We start from the raw sequence: 15,157 nt of genomic DNA on the forward strand, positions 1-15,157 counted from the left end.
TAGATCTACTATGCCATGTTTGCTATGCAGACCCGCAACATGCACAGGTTAAAATAGATTTCTGGGCAAAATTGAGTCTTTAGGAAGCGGCACCATTTCAGTAGTCAAAGTCATCAAGCGTGCAGGGTTCAAAACGATATCCAGACAGTGGCTTAACACCTTTTTTTTGCTTTTAGTGCTTGATGGGGACCGATAGATTTCTGTGCTGAGCAGCAAGCGCAAGAAGCAACGTGGAGGATCCCTTGAGCTCTTGCCATGAAAAATCAATGGCTGTGAGCTCTCAATACGATCTCCCGCAGTAATTAGCCGTTCCCAGCTTTACCCACCACATCACGGACTCTGTGCACTGTGGAATTTAACATCTCAGCCCATTAGCTGCTATCCCCGAGCAAGTCAAGATGCCAAAAAACTATTATGTGTAATCCTTTATTTCCTATCAGCTGTACCCCAAGATTACTGATTCAGCAACCAGATGAACTTTAGTTTGTGATCCTTAGGCTTGATTCCAGTTACTGTAACATCTGAGATGATTTTTGAGGCGTTTGTATATTTGAAATGGGGGTGGGAGGGAGGGGAATTCTCCTAACAACTCCAAACTAGCTGAAGAAAAGAAGGAAAAAAAAATCCATTCATTATTTACAAGAGAACTTATGCTACCTCCTTTTCTTTTTTCCACACATGACTTGTCAAACATCTTGTTATTAGGCGTGTGGAAGCCCTAAGGAAAATAATATTGCTGCAAATGTACGTACATCTAGATGTATGTAGGCAGAGCCAGGTGCAATACAGTAAAACCTCCGGTAAGATGTATCACAGAAAGAATGTGCAAGTTGTAATTACATGCTTAGGATTGATGTTTTTCTAATGCTACTTAATCATGTGTCTGATTCTGTGTGTATACTGAGGGAGCTGTACGTAAGTATAAAGGCTTGCAGGTAAGGGTTTGATCAGAGAGGAGCTATCTATCATTATGTCTTAATATTAAAGAGGTTTTTCCATTTTCCACTCCAATTTGTGAGGGAATAACATAACATTATGTGGTTTCTTTTCTCGTCTGGGTAACAGTGTTTGATAAGTGTTAAGTAATCTGAAGTTCCTTAAGGAATTAGGCCTAAGATTCAGTACATTTCAAATGACTTTAAAGGGATGTTGCACAAAGCAGCAGTCACAAATTTTCCTAGAGAACTGAAAGCCTGGCTTCGTCTTGCACAGAGGCTCCTGACTTATTTTCTTCTGTTGTTGACAATTTTAGCCTCAAAAGATGTATTTGAAAGTATGTCCACGTGCCACAATGCAGTACTGGGGTCACCTGAACCATCTGTGGGACAGGCAACACGAAACAAGCCGCAACCGGGGATCATACAAAGAAACTGCCCTCCATCCTTGAAGCAGTATAGCTCCTAGTTAATTAGCTTGGACTCCTAGCAAGGTGGTTTTGAGCCCAATGACACTAGTTAAGAGTTCCAAAGTCAGCGCAGAGCCTCTGGTTGACACAGCTCATGCTGTAGACGTTCCTGTCAGGCGTCTTTGAGAATTTTACTTTTAATCCCTTGTGCTGCAGGGTCCCTGGCTGTAAAACAGGGAAGGTAAAAATGCAGTAGTACATAAAATCATAGAAAGGTTAGAGTTGGAAAGGACCGTAAAGATCATCTTGTTCCCCCTGCCCTGGCCAGGGACACCTCCCACTAAAGCAGGTTGCTCAAAGCCCCATCCAGCCTGGCCTTAAACATCTTACCCTTTTGTTAACTGCTCTTTCATCTTGTAATGCAGAATTTATGTTAATAAAGGTATTGTTCTTTAAAAAAAAACAACAAAACAACACAACCAACCCCTCCCCGACCAGATGAAGGAATTGCAGCCATATTCATCTGGAGCCAGTTTCTCCACAGCTGCCCAGGACCTGTCATCATCTTTCAGTAGATTTGCCTTCAGCAAAGCACTTAGATTTTTCTGCTTCTTTGTTGTGTGTGCGCCAGTAATTACAATTATTCTACTAATGACAGCCCTGTAAGTGACATCCCGGAGTTCTCAGAGCTTGCTATCATAGCCAGCAGCTATCTTAGCACAAGTGCAACGTGTTAGCTCTCCCAAGTGAGATGTCATTCAAGTTCCCTTCTCACAGTTTACCGTTCCATCCCAGGTCTGTGCGCGCACGGCTCCCGGGAGCTGACAAAACAGACCCTTTCTGTTAGGTGTCCCAGAAGAATTTCACAGCAGAGTTCCAGCACAGGCACCTAAACAAGCCCCTGATTTTCCTCTTGTTGCCTGCACCTGGTTCAGGGAAATGTAGGGACCCGGTTCCCCCTTGAAAGCACACATAGAATCATAGAATCATTGAGGTTGGAAGAGACCCTTGGGATCATCGAGTGCAACCATCTACCCTACTCTACAAAGTCCTCCCCTACACCATGTCCCTCAGCACTGCATCTAAACGGCCCTTAAACACAGCCAGGGATGGGGACTCCACCCCCTCCCTGGGCAGCCTGTTCCAATGCCCAACCACTCTTTCGGTGAAAAATTCTCTCCTAATGTTCAATCTAAACCTCCCCTGTTGGAGCTTGAAGCCATTCCCTCTCGTTCTGTCAGTCTCTGTGAGAAGAGACCAGCACCAACCTCTCTACAGTGTCCTTTCAAGTAGTTGTAGAGAGTGATGAGGTCTCCCCTCAGCCTCCTCTTCCTCATACTAAACAGCCCCAGCTCCCTCAGCCGCTCCTCATACGATTTGTTTTCCAGCCCCCTCACCAGCTTCGTTGCCCTCCTCTGCACTCGCTCCAGCACCTCGATATCTCTCTTGTATTGAGGTGCCCAAAACTGGACACAACACTCGAGGTGTGGCCTCCCCAGTGCTGAGTACAGGGGCACAATCACCTCCCTACTTCTGCTGGTCACACTATTTTTGATACAAGCCAGCATGCCATTGGCTTTCTTGCCCCCCTGGGCACACGGCCGGCTCATATTCAGCCTGTTTGAAGACTTGGAGAGCTGTCTCCAATATATTGGTAAGCATTTGTTATGATATAAGTGCTGACGTAATTGCAGTATAAAGCAAGTTAAAAGTGTCACATTGCATCAAGAATGTGATTCAAGTGCTTTTTTTTTAAAAAAAAAAAAGAACAAAAAATTCTTTGTGATGCTTTGATTCTTCCCATGCTGGATTAAACAGAAACAGCAAGTGGTCCTTGGGTAAAGCAGATTTCAGATTCCGTTGCAGAGCAAAAATATCCTGTAATCTTTGCAATGACATAGCAATTTCATAGAGTAAAAAAATCAAACATAAAATCATTATTTTTCATGTTTCTGTGTATAGATAAAAAGCAATTAGTAATCTTGGTCTACAGAGGAGCTGGCAGAAATAATGATGTATCTTTTTGCAAGTAAGAGCATTTGTATGAAGTAATTGTTAAGTAGCAACCTAGCTACTGCATGAAAATAATTACCATCTTATTAAATTGTGAATAATTTCTATATAAATAGCTCAATGCTAAGAAAATTTCTCAGATCTCTTCCATGGAGTACCGCCTTAACATATTTGTGTGGCAAATTAGGAGGCTTTATTGTTTATCTCCAGCTTAGATGAATGTTAATAGTTTATGGTCATGTTTTTCACCAGCCACTGAAGAAAACAGATATGCATTTGTACGATCCTACATTTTTATAGAACACCTCCCACATAGAGGCTTTGTGGAAGTTTCTTCATTTATTCATAACTCTTACAACTGTGCAAATACAGAACTAAATTGTTTAAGAAAACCTATTCAGATGTGACTGTTCATTTGTGGGTGGGAACTCTTTTGGATTCTGCAGCCCTTTGGGATACTCAGAAATGTAAAACATTGACAACTGTAAGAGAATTAAGGCAAGTTCCAGAAAATTAACTTCAAGATGGCTCAGTTTAAATATAAAAAAGTACATACTTCCATTTACTAGAAATTGTGTAAGTGACTTGTCCGAAAATACGCAAGACAATTTAAACTGAGAATAAACTGTGAACGCTTACCTTGGGCATGTGATAAGAATCACCCTAAAAATAAAGTTAAGCAGATGTTTTGGGGTGTTTTAGGAACATTGAAATAGCTTGCAAGTTCGTCTTGATTTTTGCCAAGCTCTTCACATCACTTTTACGGAAGCCTAAATAAACATGTTTTATCTATTTTACTTAAGGAATAACAGGAAATAAACTACCAGAGGATCAAATCTGTAATTAAATGATCCCAAATAGTTTTTCACTTTCCTGATTTGGCAGAATTCCTCAGGAAAGAGAGATTTTATGCCATATGAAGAAAAATAATCAGAATTGACAGAAGATTAGAAAAATGTAGTTGTGTAGTTCTTGATGAAGTCTAAGACGTAATACATGCGGGTTTGTCACAAGATACTTGTAAGATTTGGTCACAACTGCAACACTGAACAGAAAGGAAAAAAAAGACAACTTCACACTGTACAAGAGGAAGTAATTTAAAGCCTTTCAGTCATCAGAGGAAGCCTTGGATGGTTCCAGTGTAACTGCTTTGATTTTCTACATTTCCTTAAGGCAGAACTTCCAAGGCTAGATAATTAAGTTTCTAAATGATCCAGGAGACAGCTTAATGTCAGTCAACACATCCAGGTGGAATTGGATTTGTCTTTCTAAAGAAGTAGCTTAAAGTGATAATCAGCCACCTTTTGATTATATATGTCTCTCTAGTATTTATTTATTTGGCAATGATGGGTAGGCAGCTGGCAGGAGCAAAAAAAGTGCAGAGCCATCAGTCTTGCCCAAGGATGTCCTGGTCAGCTTGCCTCTCTTCTTTCCTCTCATTTAAAATTATGCAAGACTGGAAGGTAGTAGAACTAAGTAAAGGAAGCTAAAAACACTTCTTCTGAAAGCTAGAGATATCTGAGGAAGTGAGTTAAAATAAAAGTAACTTAGCTAACTGTGGAGCAGCTATGAGCTAACACAGAAAGGACTGGATCTTTCAGTAGGGAGGGCCTGAGCTGATCAGAAACAGAGGAAACTGGGTACTAACTTTTGATTAGTGCTGTCCCAAAACATGCTCAAATTCACATTATCAGCCAACAGATATATTTACAAAAGTGTCCTCTTTTGGCCGCTTTTGGGCCATCTGATTTCAAATTCCCTGAAGGAAACTCCAGCTGCATGCTGGGCAGCCTCCACTGTCTCGGGATGATGGCAGGGAGAAAATATAAGCTGGGAGCCCTCCTTAGAGCAGAAGTAGGTTCTCCACTGAAGGTACTTGGTGTGGCTGATTACACTGGTGAACAGGACTCTTGGGCAGTCTGAATGGAGTGTGTCTACAACAGCAGTTCAGATGCCTGCAGTGAAGTTTTTTTCCTGACAGTTCTTTTATGGTGCCAGAAAGGTTATCATTTCTATTATTGTTATCTAAAGTGATGTTCTTACTGTTTCTCTTCAGCCAGGATCTGAAGGAGGAGGAAGAGGAAATCAGTGGTATAACCTCTAATGCATCTTCACCTAACAGTGATCTTGCAAAGTTCTTATCTTCCCCAGTCCTGTAAAGGTTCTTTAGTGAAAGACCAATTATCTTAAAACAGACTTAATTTTTGATTTATGCAATACCAGTGCAGTATTCCCATTGGAACATCCTAGCATAACACAAATAATTAGTATTGTGCAATTTCTTCCATTCTCAGATCCTTCTGTTTGTGTTTTTCAGCATTCTGACCCATTGGCTTTCCATTTCGTTCTTGCCATGCTCCTTGGACTTGATATACATTGATTACTTGGCCTGCAGGGCTGTAGTCTGACTTCTAATACCAGTGCCTCTCAGAATTGTGTATCCCTGCTTCTTTCCAATCCTGACCAAGGACTGTGATTGTAACTCTTCGTTCCACCTTCTTTCTCCAAATAATTTGAGACAAGTGGAGGTTAAAGGTGGAGCAGATGTCACCCTGCAGCCCATGAAGGATACCACATTCGAGCAGATGGATGCCCAAAAGAGGCTGTGTCCCTGTGGGAAGCCCATGCTCAAGCAAGCTCCTGGCAGGCTTCTTGTGACCCCGTGAAGGACCCATGCTGAAGCAGTCTGTTCCTGAAAGACTGCACCCCATGGAAGGATTCACTTTGGAGAATTTCATGGTGAACTGACTTCTGCAGGAGAGGCTCCATAGAGGCGTGAGGAGTCCCCTCCCGAGGAGAAAGGTTTGGCAGAGACAACGTGTGATGAACTGACCACAACCCCATTCCCAATACCCCCTGCGCTGCTGCCAGGGAGGAAGCAGAGAAAAATCAGGAGTGAAATTGAGCCTGGCAAGAAGGCAGGGGTGGAGGGAAGGTGTCTTAAGATTTATTTTTTATTTCTCATTATCCAACTCTGATTGGATTAGTAACAAATTAAATTAATTTTCCCAAATCGAGTCTGTTTGATAGTAATTGGTGAGTGATCTCTCTGTCCATATCTCAATCCTTGAGATTTTGTTATATTTTCTCTTCCCCGTCCAGCTGAGGAGGGGGGTGATAGAGCAGCTTTGGTGGGTACCTGGCATCCGGCCAGGATCTAACCTCCACAGAGTTCCACCATTTCGGTCAATTTATTCTAAGATGAGCATGAAGGCTTGCTAAATGCTTTAATTATTAATTGTGAATTCTGTTATTTTCTCATGCTTTCCAAATAGGTATTTTTCTCAGTCTTGCTCATATATCTCCCTGTACATTTCCAATTGCTTCACTCTAAGCTTCATGCTGGACTCAGACTTTGTTTTTGTCAATCCATGTCAATCCATTGGTGCCCTTTTATCACAGTTCTTTCGAAAAAATCAATCAAACGTCATTCGTCACTATATTTTTCTCATCCTTATGTTCCATCTTTCTGGAAAAATACCTCCACGTTTCTTATTTACGTGCAGTATTGTTGCATCTCCATATATGTCTTCAGTTTTTCTGACTGAGCTAAAAGTTTCTGCTTAATTCTCTCTCTGCTGCAATAAAATCTTAAACTGAGATTATTTTTTTACTTTCTGCAACTCTTGTCTGCTTCACAGTTTTTCATTCTTCTCCAACAATTAAGCTGCATTATGATTTGCCTATAGGGTTTCCCACTGATGCCTTCTTATGTTGCAGTGGTTTCATTCCTCTTTACCATATTTTCCGAAGTTTGTCATCAAGTTTTTCCAACAGTACAGATTTCACACATTTGTGAAGTATTCAATTATCCCAGAAACATTCAGTAATATTTCTGTGACTTAATATTCTTTTTATTCACACAACCCCAGGTAATCTTACCAATTTAATCAGTATTTTATATGTCTTACACTGGCTTTATGCGTCCATTCACTTCATGTAGGTTGGTATTTTCCAGTTGATTTACATTAATAATGTATTTTAATGAACTAATGTATTTTAAAGTAAATTCCTGTTTTGGCATTGCTGATACTGTACTTGCACAAATACTCTTCACTTATCACTTTTATCTTTTGAATCAATATATGTAAAAAATGTTAAGAATTGGATCAATTAATTGTACTTTAAAAAAGTATCCTATTTCCTCAGGCAATCTCCTACTTAAACTACCTTCTATTTTTGGGCTATGTCTTTTTCCAGATATCATTGCCACCTCTGTGTACATGTACTACACACGCAGTCTAGTACAGAGCCTAGCTGTAGAGATACACTTCTGAATTTAAGTGCAACACTGCTGTTAATTTCAATATTTTATTTATTTGTGAGTCTACTGCAGTTAGGCTGGTTCCTGTCAGAATAGCGGGTTTGGGCTTTGTTATTTATACACTAGACAAAGAAGGCTGAATTTTTTCCTGTAATGTTTCTACTCACACCTTTCCTGCTGAATCTGATAACTGAGGCAATGTGCACCAAACACCAGAGAGAACTTAACTGGATTTCAGGAGAAAGAACCCAACTAGTATTTTGATCTAGTTCTGGAATCCAGTTCCCATTCTGACTGAGTCCAATCTGGAGCTTTCCTGGTGCCCGCCAGTGACATCTTTCTGGGAACTTGGTATGGTTTTGTATGTACTCTTTGTATTTGTGATTTGTATTTGTGATAGGCAGGGCCAGCCTTCAGGATGGGCTTGTCAATACGACCTTCACCAGCAACAATTCCAACAGCTCTGTCTGCAGAAGAAATCACTTTCTTTGAGCCAGAAGGTTATAGCCCCATAAAGTAGCTACAATAACATCGTGCTCATATATATTTACAACTCACGTTATAGAGGTTGCTGTAGTTAAGCATTGCACAAATTTGTGAGTGGTACCACACAGCTCAGGCAGGTATTTTCGAGTATTGATGAACAACTGACCACTTCATTAGTGCAACTGCTAACTAGCTAGTGTTGTCTGTCCATCTTCTGATGGAAGAAACTAAACAAGGTAGTATGCAGCATGCCTGCTCTCTGCGTTGTGTTTCTCTAGAAGTTGTTTAAAAGAAAACAAATTGTTCTTCCCTCCCTGCCTCGGCCTGTCACTTCTGACAAAAATGCAAGAATTCTGATAGTTTAATCTTTTTGGAAATAACATTGTGTACCCAGCTCTTTCCCAGCTGATTTCACATCTACTGTCCTGAAATGCTCTGTATGGAAATACAGTCTTATCCTTACTGTCTAGTTTTTCTACACTTATCTTGGAGTTTCTTTACAGATCTAAAGTTTATTGAAAGCTCCGTAAGGAGGCAGAGTTCCATATACTGCTGGGAAATTTCTGGCATATAATTAAAATACACAGATCAGAGCCAGGAACTGAACAAAACCAATGAAATTCAGTCCAAGAGGAGCCAGAGAAGAGCAGTGCAAATTCTAACATTTGAGAGAGGAATGACTCCCAGTGCCACCAGCTGGTGGATGGGTTCAGCAGGGCTTTCTCATTGATACTCCAGGTACAGTATAATGGACTGTAATTTAAATCATCTTGCTAGGGAGAGAAATGGAGGCATCCGGGGACAGAAAAGCTTGTCTCTGTATGCTCACCCCCAAGGTTTTGAGCAAGCTTAAAACTGCATAACTAGGTTTTACGTTCTGTCATATGACACTATCATTAAAAGTCGAGGCAGGTTAATTGGAATGGTAAGCCAGCATCTGGGGAAATCTAAATAAAACAATTAATGCGCCCTAAAGCTGCTGAACATCAGAGAGGGAAAACTCTTTGGTAGTTGCTAGTTTAGTGCCTTTTCACTGTCCCTCTTGTTGGAGCAGGGACAGCTACCTTAGGCATTTCCATGTATGGCTGCCGGGTCTAACATGGCTTTTATGACCATCATCCAGAGCCGCATGGAGACATGGAACTGTTTTGGGTGAGGTATTGAGGAGCAGTCATAACGACAATGAGGTGGCTCTGAGGGCTGAAGCAGAGTTAATTGGGACAAGACAGGCACATTTTCCCCAGAGTTCAGGAAGCAGAAGATTAATTAGTTGGAATAGTTTGGACACTACTTCAAAAGCAAAATATGTTGAAATAAAATACTTCAACTTTTCGTTTCAGAGGCCCTATGTATTATGCAAATAAATGTTATTTTCCTCCTTAATCAAATAGGTGAAGGCAAAGTATACAGATTATGCAGGGTTAGATTATGTGTGACAATTACCATTGTGGCTCATAATGACCCATATTTCTTGTGTTGTTTCTGCTGTAGTAAGACGACAGCACCATGGTGGCACTCATGCCATGCTGACCGTGCTATTCAAGCAGGAAGGTTCTTGCTTATTTTCCCAGTGGATGCAAAATTTTTCCAGCTCCTGCCTCATGAAGACGTGGTCAGCAGCTACACTTCAGACCCAAGCTTGGGAGTGAAATTCTTGCAGGGTGTGCAGAAAAACTCAGAGCCACTGCTGTGCTATTAATATTTATACTTTGGGGTTTACATCTCTTTACTGTTTCCCCCCCCTGTTGAAGACCTGACTTTTCACGATGCCAAGTGCAGCTCTGCTTCTCACTTCGCAGTGCCTTGATGGACCCTGGGGCCATCACACACACCGTGAATTCCCAGAAGGTGAACACAGCAGCCATTTAGGAGCTGAGGATGCAGAGGCAACCTTTGTTCAATTAAGCATTTCCTCTTCTTGGAGCTCTGCTGAACTCATGAAAACTTATTTGCTTTCTCATTAATTTCTCAATTCAATTGCGTAGCCTGAAATTTTCTTTTCTGGGGTGAGAAGGCTTTTCCTTACATGCCCCTTTAGGTTTTGGGGACTCCACAAGTTTGTTTGCTATTGGCAGCAGCAGCCAGCTTCGCTCCTGTTCTTCCCAATTAAAATACACAATGCTCTTTTTTTCTTTCACTGCTCTGTACAATGGATTTCTCTTCTGATACCAGTGCTGCACTTTTTTATTCTTAAATTTGCATTGCTCTTATGTTTTTCATTAACAAAAATATGAATTATTATCCAGCAAATCACAGAATCATAGAAACATTTAGGTTGGTAAAGACCTTTAAGATCATCGAGTCCCACCGTAAACCCAGCTCTGCCAAGTCACCACTAAACCATGTCCTTCAGTAACAAGTCTACATGTCTTTTAAATACATCCAGGGATGGTGTCTCCACCACTTCCCTGGGCAGGGGTTTACATCTCTTTACTGTTTCCCCCCCCTGTTGAAGACCTGACTTTTCACGATGCCAAGTGCAGCTCTGCTTCTCACTTCGCAGTGCCTTGATGGACCCTGGGGCCATCACACACACCGTGAATTCCCAGAAGGTGAACACAGCAGCCATTTAGGAGCTGAGGATGCAGAGGCAACCTTTGTTCAATTAAGCATTTCCTCTTCTTGGAGCTCTGCTGAACTCATGAAAACTTATTTGCTTTCTCATTAATTTCTGAATTCAATTGCGTAGCCTGAAATTTTCTTTTCTGGGGTGAGAAGGCTTTTCCTTACATGCCCCTTTAGGTTTTGGGGACTCCACAAGTTTGTTTGCTATTGGCAGCAGCAGCCAGCTTCGCTCCTGTTCTTCCCAATTAAAATACACAATGCTCTTTTTTTCTTTCACTGCTCTGTACAATGGATTTCTCTTCTGATACCAGTGCTGCACTTTTTTTATTCTTAAATTTGCATTGCTCTTATGTTTTTCATTAACAAAAATATGAATTATTATCCAGCAAATCACAGAATCATAGAAACATTTAGGTTGGTAAAGACCTTTAAGATCATCGAGTCCCACCGTAAACCCAGCTCTGCCAAGTCACCACTAAACCATGTCCTTCAGTAACAAGTCTACATGTCTTTTAAATACATCCAGGGATGGTGTCTCCACCACTTCCCTGGGCATCCCGTGCCAATGTTTGATAACCCTTTCAGTGAAGACTTTTTTCCATCCATCCTAAACCTCCCCTGGTGCAATTTGATGCAGGAGATAAAATGACAATATTTGTCACTTGCTCCTTCTAAACTCCTAAATGATGTGTAGACTTAAATAAGCTGTTAAACACCTTGGGAGTGCCATATTATAAGGTACCTGCAGTTTTCTACTCTGAACAGAAAGTTTCTGTATTACCGGCCAAAAATTAAGTAGTTAGTAACTACAAGACAAGCCAACTGCTACTGGGTAATAATGTTTTTGTGCTACGACAACTTTTATAAACCTGTATTAACTTATTTGTAGGGGGAATATTTAAGATTATAAGCTTGGTCCACATTAGCAGTCCTAAACCCAAAAAATTCTTGGATATGTTTAGAACCTTTGAGTTGTGCCTCTAAGGTGTTAAAAGCCCAAAGCAGCAAATGCCACGTTCCAAATTTTCAAAACGAAGTCAAGTCAGCATTTTTCCCCCCTGTAGATCTACTATGCCATGTTTGCTATGCAGACCCGCAACATGCACAGGTTAAAATAGATTTCTGGGCAAAATTGAGTCTTTAGGAAGCGGCACCATTTCAGTAGTCAAAGTCATCAAGCGTGCAGGGTTCAAAACGATATCCAGACAGTGGCTTAACACCTTTTTTTTGCTTTTAGTGCTTGATGGGGACCGATAGATTTCTGTGCTGAGCAGCAAGCGCAAGAAGCAACGTGGAGGATCCCTTGAGCTCTTGCCATGAAAAATCAATGGCTGTGAGCTCTCAATACGATCTCCCGCAGTAATTAGCCGTTCCCAGCTTTACCCACCACATCACGGACTCTGTGCACTGTGGAATTTAACATCTCAGCCCATTAGCTGCTATCCCTGAGCAAGTCAAGATGCCAAAAAACTATTATGTGTAATCCTTTATTTCCTATCAGCTGTACCCCAAGATTACTGATTCAGCAACCAGATGAACTTTAGTTTGTGATCCTTAGGCTTGATTCCAGTTACTGTAACATCTGAGATGATTTTTGAGGCGTTTGTATATTTGAAATGGGGGTGGGAGGGAGGGGAATTCTCCTAACAACTCCAAACTAGCTGAAGAAAAGAAGGAAAAAAAAATCCATTCATTATTTACAAGAGAACTTATGCTACCTCCTTTTCTTTTTTCCACACATGACTTGTCAAACATCTTGTTATTAGGCGTGTGGAAGCCCTAAGGAAAATAATATTGCTGCAAATGTACGTACATCTAGATGTATGTAGGCAGAGCCAGGTGCAATACAGTAAAACCTCCGGTAAGATGCATCACAGAGAGAATGTGCAAGTTGTAATTACATGCTTAGGATTGATGTTTTTCTAATGCTACTTAATCATGTGTCTGATTCTGTGTGTATACTGAGGGAGCTGTACATAAGTATAAAGGCTTGCAGGTAAGGGTTTGATCAGAGAGGAGCTATCTATCATTATGTCTTAATATTAAAGAGGTTTTTCCATTTTCCACTCCAATTTGTGAGGGAATAACATAACATTATGTGGTTTCTTTTCTCGACTGGGTAACAGTGTTTGATAAGTGTTAAGTAATCTGAAGTTCCTTAAGGAATTAGGCCTAAGATTCAGTACATTTCAAATGACTTTAAAGGGATGTTGCACAAAGCAGCAGTCACAAATTTTCCTAGAGAACTGAAAGCCTGGCTTCGTCTTGCACAGAGGCTCCTGACTTATTTTCTTCTGTTGTTGACAATTTTAGCCTCAAAAGATGTATTTGAAAGTATGTCCACGTGCCACAATGCAGTACTGGGGTCACCTGAACCATCTGTGGGACAGGCAACACGAAACAAGCCGCAACCGGGGATCATACAAAGAAACTGCCCTCCATCCTTGAAGCAGTATAGCTCCTAGTTAATTAGCTTGGACTCCTAGCAAGGTGGTTTTGAGCCCAATGACACTAGTTAAGAGTTCCAAAGTCAGCGCAGAGCCTCTGGTTGACACAGCTCATGCTGTAGACGTTCCTGTCAGGCGTCTTTGAGAATTTTACTTTTAATCCCTTGTGCTGCAGGGTCCCTGGCTGTAAAACAGGGAAGGTAAAAATGCAGTAGTACATAAAATCATAGAAAGGTTAGAGTTGGAAAGGACCGTAAAGATCATCTTGTTCCCCCTGCCCTGGCCAGGGACACCTCCCACTAAAGCAGGTTGCTCAAAGCCCCATCCAGCCTGGCCTTAAACATCTTACCCTTTTGTTAACTGCTCTTTCATCTTGTAATGCAGAATTTATGTTAATAAAGGTATTGTTCTTTAAAAAAAAACAACAAAACAACACAACCAACCCCTCCCCGACCAGATGAAGGAATTGCAGCCATATTCATCTGGAGCCAGTTTCTCCACAGCTGCCCAGGACCTGTCATCATCTTTCAGTAGATTTGCCTTCAGCAAAGCACTTAGATTTTTCTGCTTCTTTGTTGTGTGTGCGCCAGTAATTACAATTATTCTACTAATGACAGCCCTGTAAGTGACATCCCGGAGTTCTCAGAGCTTGCTATCATAGCCAGCAGCTATCTTAGCACAAGTGCAACGTGTTAGCTCTCCCAAGTGAGATGTCATTCAAGTTCCCTTCTCACAGTTTACCGTTCCATCCCAGGTCTGTGCGCGCACGGCTCCCGGGAGCTGACAAAACAGACCCTTTCTGTTAGGTGTCCCAGAAGAATTTCACAGCAGAGTTCCAGCACAGGCACCTAAACAAGCCCCTGATTTTCCTCTTGTTGCCTGCACCTGGTTCAGGGAAATGTAGGGACCCCGTTCCCCCTTGAAAGCACACATAGAATCATAGAATCATAGAATCATTGAGGTTGGAAGAGACCCTTGGGATCATCGAGTCCAACCATCTCCCCTACTCTACAAAGTCCTCCCCTACACCATGTCCCTCAGCACTGCATCTAAACGGCCCTTAAACACAGCCAGGGATGGGGACTCCACCCCCTCCCTGGGCAGCCTGTTCCAATGCCCGACCACTCTTTCGGTGAAAAATTCTCTCCTAATGTTCAATCTAAACCTCCCCTGTTGGAGCTTGAAGCCATTCCCTCTCGTTCTGTCAGTCTCTGTGAGAAGAGACCAGCACCAACCTCTCTACAGTGTCCTTTCAAGTAGTTGTAGAGAGTGATGAGGTCTCCCCTCAGCCTCCTCTTCCTCATACTAAACAGCCCCAGCTCCCTCAGCCGCTCCTCATACGATTTGTTTTCCAGCCCCCTCACCAGCTTCGTTGCCCTCCTCTGCACTCGCTCCAGCACCTCGATATCTCTCTTGTATTGAGGTGCCCAAAACTGGACACAACACTCGAGGTGTGGCCTCACCAGTGCTGAGTACAGGGGCACAATCACCTCCCTACTTCTGCTGGTCACACTATTTTTGATACCAGCCAGAATGCCATTGGCTTTCTTGGCCACCTGGGCACACTGCCGGCTCATATTCAGCTGTTTGAAGACTTGGAGAGCTGTCTCCAATATATTGGTAAGCATTTGATATAAGTGCTGACGTAATTGCAGTATAAAGCAAGTTTAAAAGTGTCACATTGCATCAAGAATGTGAGTCAAGTGCTTTTTTTAAAAAAAAAAAAAGGAACAAAAAATTCTTTGTGATGCTTTGATTCTTCCCATGCTGGATTAAACAGAAACAGCAAGTGGTCCTTGGGTAAAGCAGATTTCAGATTCCGTTGCAGAGCAAAAATATCCTGTAATCTTTGCAATGACATAGCAATTTCATAGAGTAAAAAAATCAAACATAAAATCATTATTTTTCATGTTTCTGTGTATAGATAAAAAGCAATTAGTAATCTTGGTCTACAGAGGAGCTGGCAGAAATAATGATGTATCTTTTTGCAAGTAAGAGCATTTGTATGAAGTAATTGTTAAGTAGCAACCTAGCTAC

Source organism: Calidris pugnax, unplaced genomic scaffold (assembly GCF_001431845.1).
Source record: "Calidris pugnax isolate Ruff unplaced genomic scaffold, ASM143184v1 scaffold3, whole genome shotgun sequence".
In the NCBI taxonomy this organism is placed as follows: domain Eukaryota; kingdom Metazoa; phylum Chordata; class Aves; order Charadriiformes; family Scolopacidae; genus Calidris; species Calidris pugnax.